At 43.3% G+C, this 8,308-nt stretch overlaps 1 pseudogene; it reads right to left on the reverse strand.

Moving 5' to 3' along the window:
* Positions 1–5,241: 5,241 nt before the first annotated feature.
* Positions 5,242–7,505, reverse strand: LOC119310272 (annotated as a pseudogene).
* Positions 7,506–8,308: the final 803 nt, after the last annotated feature.

An 8,308-nucleotide genomic window follows, 5' to 3' on the forward strand; every position in this document is an offset into this window, starting at 1 on the left:
AAAGGTACCCTTTAGTCGCGGTCCGCCTCTCCAACCGCGACTAAAGGTCTGTGCTAGAACTGGCGCGGTTCGGTGGGATGTTTAGTCCCACCTCGCTAGTCGAGAGGCTTCGACAGTGGTTTATAAGCGCGGCTGCGCTCACCACTTCGAGCTCTTCTCAAATGCAGGCTTACGGGCCAATTCTGTCACTATGTGCCTGTGGGCCTACTCGGCCTTCTGCGGGCCTGAATCCTGGCCCTTTAATGGGTTTCTAGTCGTATTCAGGCCGTGGTGGCCCAGTAGGTGGCATATTTTCTTTTTTTCTTCCTTTTTTCCTTTTTCCTTTTTTCTTCTGTTTTTTTCTTCTGTTTTTCTTCTGTTTGTTTTTTTCTTCTGTTTTTCCTTTTTTCTTCTGTTTTTTTCTTCTGTTTTTTTCTTCCTTTTTCCTTCTTTCTTCTTCTTCCTTTTTCCTTTTAAAATCAGAAAAATAAAACTAATTCATTTTAAAACCCCTTGAAGGTTTGACAAAAGGTTTGATACATCATTCAGTTCATCGACCAAATACAAAGTTTGGTACAATAAATTATTACACATCAATTCTTCCCTTGTGTCCCTGCTTGCTTACGATTGTGCCGTATCCATGGAGCATCCTCATCATTTAACTTAATGCTTGGGTCAATGTTCACTTTGAAGGGCGGAATTTCACCAAACATATTATAATCTTCTGACATGTCTGTCTTGTCCTCCACTCCCACGATGTTTCTTTTCCCTGAAAGAACAATGTGGCGCTTTGGATCATCGCATGATGTACTGATCGTTTTCTTATCTTTCCGTTTCCTCGGTTTGCTACTCTTGTCCTTCAAATAAAAAACCTGAGCGACATCTTTGGCAAGGACGAATGGTTCGTCAAGGTAACCAAGATTGTTGAAATCCACCATTGTCATTCCGTATTGCTCGTCCACCTTTACCCCACCTCCTGTTAGCTTGAACCATTTGCACCGGAACAAAGGGACCTTAAAGGAGGGTCCATAGTCAAGTTCCCATATCTCCTCTATGTAACCATAATATGTGACCTTTTGCCCATTCTCGGTTGCTGCATCAAAGCGGACACCACTGTTTTGGTTGGTGCTCTTTTTATCTTGGACGATCGTGTAAAATGTATTCCCATTTATCTCGTACCCTTGGAAAGTCGTTATAGTCGAAGATGGTGTCTTGGCCAACATGTACAGCTGATCTACAACATCATTGTCATTCATTAAATGTTTTCTCAACCAACTGCCGAAAGTCTCCATGTGGGCCTTCCTAATCCAGGATTCAGGCTTCCCCGGGTTGTCTGAGCGTAAAATATTCTTGTGTTTCTCAAAGTACGGAGCCACCAAGCTGGAATTGGTCAGTACAGTGTGGTGTGCTTCAGTCAGAGAATGGCCGTCCATACATATCGTTGATTTCCTTCCGATCGTGCCTTTTCCACTTAGTCTCCCCTCGTGCCGCGATCGAGGAAGACCAATCGGCTTAAGGTCAGGAACAAAGTCAACACAAAACTCAATTACCTCCTCATTTCCATAGCCCTTGGCGATGCTTCCTTCTGGCCTAGCACGGTTACGAACATATTTCTTTAATACTCCCATGAACCTCTCGAAGGGGAACATATTGTGTAGAAATACAGGACCGAGAACGAAAATCTCTTCGACTAGGTGAACCAGGAGGTGCGTCATAATATTGAAGAAGGATGGCGAGAACACCAACTCGAAACTGACAAGACATTGGATCACATCGTTCTGTAACCGTGGTAGAACTTCTGGATTGATTACCTTCTGAGAGATTGCATTGAGGAATGCACATAGCTTCACAATGGCTACTCGAACATTTTCCGGCAGGAGCCCCCTCAAAGCAATCGGAAGCAATTGCATCATAATCACGTGGCAGTCGTGAGACTTCAGGTTTTGGAACTTTTTCTCCGCCATGTTTATTATTCCCTTTATATTGGACGAGAATCCAGACGGGACCTTCATACTGCTCAGGCATTCAAAAAAGATGACCTTCTCTTCTTTGGTCAGAGCGTAGCTGGCACGACCTTGAAACCATTCCGGATGCCGGTCATCAGGGTCTTTCAAACGTTGCTGGTCCTGCTGTGCTTCCTTTGTATCATTTGTCTTCCCATACACGCCCAAGAAGCTTAGGAGGTTCACGCAAATATTCTTCGTAACGTGCATCACGTCGATTGCAGAGCGGACATCTAGGACTTTCCAATATTCTAGCTCCCAGAATATAGATTTCTTCTTCCACATGGCTGCGTGCCCGTCAGCTCCCTTCGGAACTGATTGTCCGCCAGGACCCTTTCCAAAGATGACTTTCAAATCCTTGACCATATCAAATACCTCAGCACCAGTGCGTTCCGCAGGCTTCGGCCGGTGATCTGCCTTGCCGTTGTAATGCTTGCCTTTCTTTCTTACTGGATGAATTTTCGGAAGAAATCGACGATGCCCAAGGTACACGTTCTTCTTACAATTTGGCAAATGTACACTTTCAGTCTCATGTAAGCAGTGCGTGCATGCATTGTATCCCTTATTTGACAGTCCCGAAAGGTTACTAAGAGCAGGCCAATCGTTGATGGTTACGAAAAGCAACGCTCGTAGGTCAAATTCCTCTTGTTTGTGCTCATCCCACACACGGACACCACCCCACACCTGTAAAAGTTCATCAACTAATGGCCTTAGGTACACATCGATGTCGTTGCCGGGTTGCTTCGGACCTTGGATGAGCACTGGCATCATAATGAACTTCCGCTTCATGCACAACCAAGGAGGAAGGTTGTAGATGCATAGAGTCACGGGCCAGGTGCTATGGCTGGAGCTCTGCTCGCCAAAAGGATTCATGCCATCCGTACTTAGAGCAAATCTTATGTTCCTTGCGTCAGCTGCAAAATCTTTGAACCATCTGTCGATCTTTCTCCATTGCGTTCCATCTGCGGTGTGTCTCAACTCCCCGTCCGACTTACGGTCCTCTTTGTGCCATCGCAACAACTTGGCATGCTCTTTGTTCCTGAACAGACGTTTCAACCATGGTATTATAGGAGCATACCACATCACCTTGGCGGGAACCCTCTTCCTGGGTTTCTGGCCCTCAACATCGTCACCAGGGTCATCGCCTCTGATCTTATAACGCAATGCAGTGCATACCGGGCATTCATTCAAATTCTCGTATTCACCGCGGTAGAGGATGCAGTCGTTGATGCATGCATGTATCTTCAGAACCTCTAAACCTAGAGGGCAGACAACCTTCTTTGCTTCGTACGTACTGGCGGGCAACTCGTTATCCTTTGGAAACATATTCTTCAACATTTTCAGCAAGTTTTCAAATGCCGAGTCAGCTACACCTGCCTCTGCCTTCCATTTCAGCAAATCCAGTGTGCAGCCCAGCTTTTTCAGACCATCATCGCATCCGGGGTACAGCGCCTTTCTGTGATCCTCTACCATGCGATCCAAATTCTCCCTCTCCTTTTCAGTTTCGCAGCGTCTCCGTGCATCAGCAATGGTCCGACCAAGATCATCAACGGGATCATCACGTGCCTCTTCTTCACCTTCCCCTTCACCTTCAGCATCCTCCATGAAAGTATCACCGAAATGAGCAAGATAGCTTTCATCGATGAAATCATCCCCTTCTTCATCTTCTTCCATTATAACCCCTCTTTCTCCATGCTTGGTCCAACAATTATAGCTTGGCATGAAACCGTGCTGAAGCAGATGCATGTGAACATCTCTTGAGGAAGAGTAACCCTTCTGATTCTTACAGATAACACATGGACAGATAACAAAACCCCCCTGCTTGTTCGCATTAGCCACTACGAGGAAATCTTTCAAACCCGTAGTGAACTCGCCGGAGAGTCGGTTACCGTACATCCATTGCCGATTCATCTGCATTATTATAATATAAAATATATAATTAACCATCATGCATTTGTTAAACTAACTAGCTACAAACAATATAAATTAAACAATGAACTGCACACATGCATATTTTATCAATGACACACATGCATGAAAGGTTCAAGTTGCTAACCGCGATCGAGGAGGAAAAAATAAATGAGGAACCTCAAGTGTGGCTCCAACACTTCATATCATGTTTGTTTCACCCTCTTAGGGCATTTCATCAAACACCTTGTGTGCATAAGAGGAACCAAAAGCAAACCTACACCCCCTTGTGAAGCTTGTGAAGAGAAGTGACACCAAATGGCTAAGTGAGCGTGCTGAACTGGTATATATAGGGGAGGAGCTTTAGTCGCGGTTGGCCTGGCCAACCGCGACTAAAGGCCTTTGCGCACCTTTAGTCGCGGTTGGCCTGGCCAACCGCGACTAAAGCCCCTCACGTGCACCAGCTGGCCACCGAGCGCCCTGGGCCCAGGCCTTTGGTCGCGGTTCGTCTGCCGAACCGCGACTAAAGACTTCATTAGTCGCGGTTCCTACAGTTTCGCGACTAATGGGGCTGGACGGAAGCCTCTTTTTCTACCAGTGAAGGTTGACTTAAGGTGCCTTACGGACGACCTTATGGCCACATTGGAGACACCCTTACAGTCAATCTCCTCAATGTGTAAATTAGTCTAAGGTCCACCTTTTGATAGTTATGGCCGACGTACATTGGAGACGCCTTAATGGGATATAAGCTGGTGTAAAATGGAAAACTAGCACATGCTAAATTGCTAAAAGTGTAATAACAGTAAAAAATTACTCCATTCTTTATGGTAGCATTTGAATGATTACCTGAACAATCAAATTCCAATTGCTTACCTATAGCAATTTGCAGGCTAGATTAAGTCAATCTGAATTCCAGTAGAAGAAACGCATCAGGAGTCCGCCATTTGATAATGATCATTTCCAAGAGCGTGAGTTAGCTCACCGGCCGGCAATAAAGTAGGCCATGGCAGTGAAGATATAGGAAATAACCAGTTGAATACTTGAATCGGATCGCAGTTCTTCAATAACAGGATGCAAATGGAATATTTATGTGTTCTTTTGAAGAAATATCACGAGTCAGCTATATAAATATTTACAGCTAGCTAGTAGCTAGCTAGTAACGAGCAGCCAAAAGTTTCTCTGCATTGCTATACAAATATTTAGAAGTAGCAAATAGCCAACCAACGAGCACTCATCAGCTAGTATAGTACTCTTATTGTACAATATTGAGGGTAAAGCCAAAATAATCTATGATCGGAATGAGTAATTATAGTCTCTGGTCAAAAGGTGCAACCGAAGAAACACCAATGTGCTAAGAACATTCAAAACCAGAAGCAGTGATGACATTTTCAGTGTGCAGGTAATCAAGATTACCGGGCCCTTCATCTGCAGAGAACACTTTGATTGCATCCTGCATCATTGGACGGTTTGATGGGTCAGGTTCTATGCACCGAACCGCGATGGCAATCACTTTGAAGATTTCATTTGCAATCTCAGCTTTAGGGAATGGGAGTCGGATGTCCAGCAAATCCTTGGGTATTGTATTTTTCTTGTCCATGGACGAGAGGGATGAAAGAAAATCACCCGGATGATGTCCCATGAACAACTCGAGCACAAGCACTCCAAAACTATAGACGTCGCACTTATCCGTCACCCTTGTTGTGTATGCAAGCTCTGCCAAACCAACAATGAAGAGTTAATTTTAATAACCTTTTTGTATGTATGCACTAAAAAAAGGGGTGTGAAGGGATAATAAGACTTGTTCCCTGCCACACATAAGTAAGAAGGCATGGCTCGAACCCGGGCTGGCTAGCCCACCAACCATGGTACTAATCATTTGCATCCGGGAGAGTTCTCATATATAGATTGTAGAGACCAGAGATAAACATAGTATGGTCGATAAAAAGATATATGATATATTAGTTTTTGACTGTATAATTGGATACATTTACACAAACCAATAAGTAATACTCTACTTCCTGCAACAGTTAGGAAGATCTATGCTAATCATTTCATTATTGATGTGAAAATATATATAACGCTATGCAAGACATCCATCGAAGTGACCAAAATAAATGTAACAACATGTTCATTTAACCGACATAGATATATATTATTGTACTTGGTACAAGATATCATTTTGTCCCGGCAAGCCTTGTGCAGTTTGACCCATCCACATCTAATATTTTGGCAATACCAAAATCAGAGATGCATGCTCTAAATTCCAGATCAAGCAAAACGTTGTTACTTGTTATATCTCTATGGACTATCGGCGCAAAGCAATCATGATGCATGTAAGACAAAGCATGGGCCACATCCTCAATAATATTTAACCTCCTTGTCCAGTCCAACTCTATTGCAGTTTCCTTGGTCCTTAAAGATGTTGCTAAGCTTCCTCTTTCCATGTATTCATACAAAAGAAATCTTCCTCAAGTAGCAGAACAGTAACCAAATAACTTCACAATGTTGCGATGCCGAATATGCATCAAGGCATCTATTTCACGATTAAATAGCTCGTCATCTTCTATTTATGAATCTTCTTTAATGCAAATATCTCGCATGTTGGTAAGTGAGCTTTATATATTGACCCACTACTTCCAATTCCAATGCAGTGAGCGTCACTAAAATTTTCTGTGGCGTCAACAATTTGCCTGTACATATCTCCTCCATGAAAGTTCCAGATGGAGAACCACTTTGTCTGTTGCAATTCATTTGCGCATTCCACCTTGGATTTCCTCTTACATTGCAAAGTTACTAGTGACATGGTAAACAGAAAAGATACAACAGGTATTATAGCTAGTAAAATAGCTCTGGGCTTCTTTTTCCGTCCACCATTTTGGTTAAGGTCACAAGGGGGCAAACCTTTCACTACACCACACAATAGCTTATTCTGCATGAACCATTCGATTGGAGCTTCTTTAAACAACCTACTCTATGGCACCGACCCTTCCATTTTGTTGAATGACACATCAATGGATAGGAGGCTGAACATGCGCTCAAATGATGGTGGGATGCTATCTTTCAGTGCATTGTGTGAAAGATTCAAAACTTCGAGCATGCTCAAAACACCTAGCTGACTCGGAATGACACTAGCAAATGAATTATCACTTAGATCCAACAATTCTTGTAGGTTTACCAACATTCCTAGTTCGACTGAATGCTGCCATTGAGGCAATTATGGCTCAAATTCAGGAAGTGAAGCTTGAGACAATGCTCAATTGACCCTTGTATCATCCCACTTAGGTTGTTTGATGATAAATCCAAGTACTCAAATTATTTAGCGATCCAATATCTTTAGGTATACTTCCTTGGAGCAGGTTATTACCGAGGCTCAAGTTAAACAACACCGTTAAATTGCCAATCCCAGTGGAATCTGCCCTTCAAGTTTATTTGATGAAAAATCAAGTATCCCCAACTGAGATAACTGCCCTATGCTTGGTGGTATGACTCCAGTAATTTTGTTGTTTCATGCACGTACCATCGTAAGTTTGTAACACTCACCCCAGTGATGAGATAATTGGCCAAATAGTTTGTTTGAACTGATATCAACATAGATAAGATTCGGGTGAGCCCCATCTCGGTGATATTTCCTTGAAGCTGATTTCCTTCAAGACGAAGTTTAACTAGGTTTTTGCAACTTAGCAAGCTTGTTGGCAAGGGTCCAACCAAGTTGTTGCCATTAGCGGTGAGAAATTGTAGTCGGCCTCCCGCGCAAAGACCCGATGGCAATGCACCAGATAGATTGTTCAAAGAGACCCCAAACATTTCCAGATTCATTAACTCAGCAATTTCTTGAGGAATGTGTCCAGAAAATTTGTTGAAATTAAGATTTAAGAAGCTGAGCTTAGTCAAATTCCCTAAACTGTTTGGGATAGGACCTGTTAGGTTGTTCAAACTGAGCTGAAAGTCCTCTAAATTCACCATATAACCTAGTTCCCAAGGAATTTTTCTGGAAAGTTGGTTCTGGCCAAGGACCAAGATCTTTAGTTTGGTCAAATTACACAAATTTCTTGGAAAGTAACCTATTAGTGTGTTGTAGCTAAGCCGCAAGTCCTCTATGTGCACCAAATATTGCAAAACCAGTGGAATGTGTCCAAAAAGTTGGTTACAGTGAAGGTGCAAGGTAGCAAGTTTGGTCAAATTCCAAAAATTGCTTGGAACGGACACTAGGAGAAAAAGGACCTAATGTGAGGCACATTAGTGCCGGTTCGAACGGCTATGCATTAATGCCGGTTCGTTTTTAACCTTTAGTACCGGTTCATGCCACGAACCGGTACTAAAGGGGTGGTGGCAGGCTGGCATCAGGAAAGGGCCCCGCGATCACCTTTAGTACCGGTTCGTGGCACAAACCGGTACTAAAGGGCTAACCTTTAGTACCG

Source organism: Triticum dicoccoides, chromosome 5B (genome assembly GCF_002162155.2).
Source record: "Triticum dicoccoides isolate Atlit2015 ecotype Zavitan chromosome 5B, WEW_v2.0, whole genome shotgun sequence".
NCBI classification, from domain to species: Eukaryota; Viridiplantae; Streptophyta; class Magnoliopsida; order Poales; family Poaceae; genus Triticum; species Triticum dicoccoides.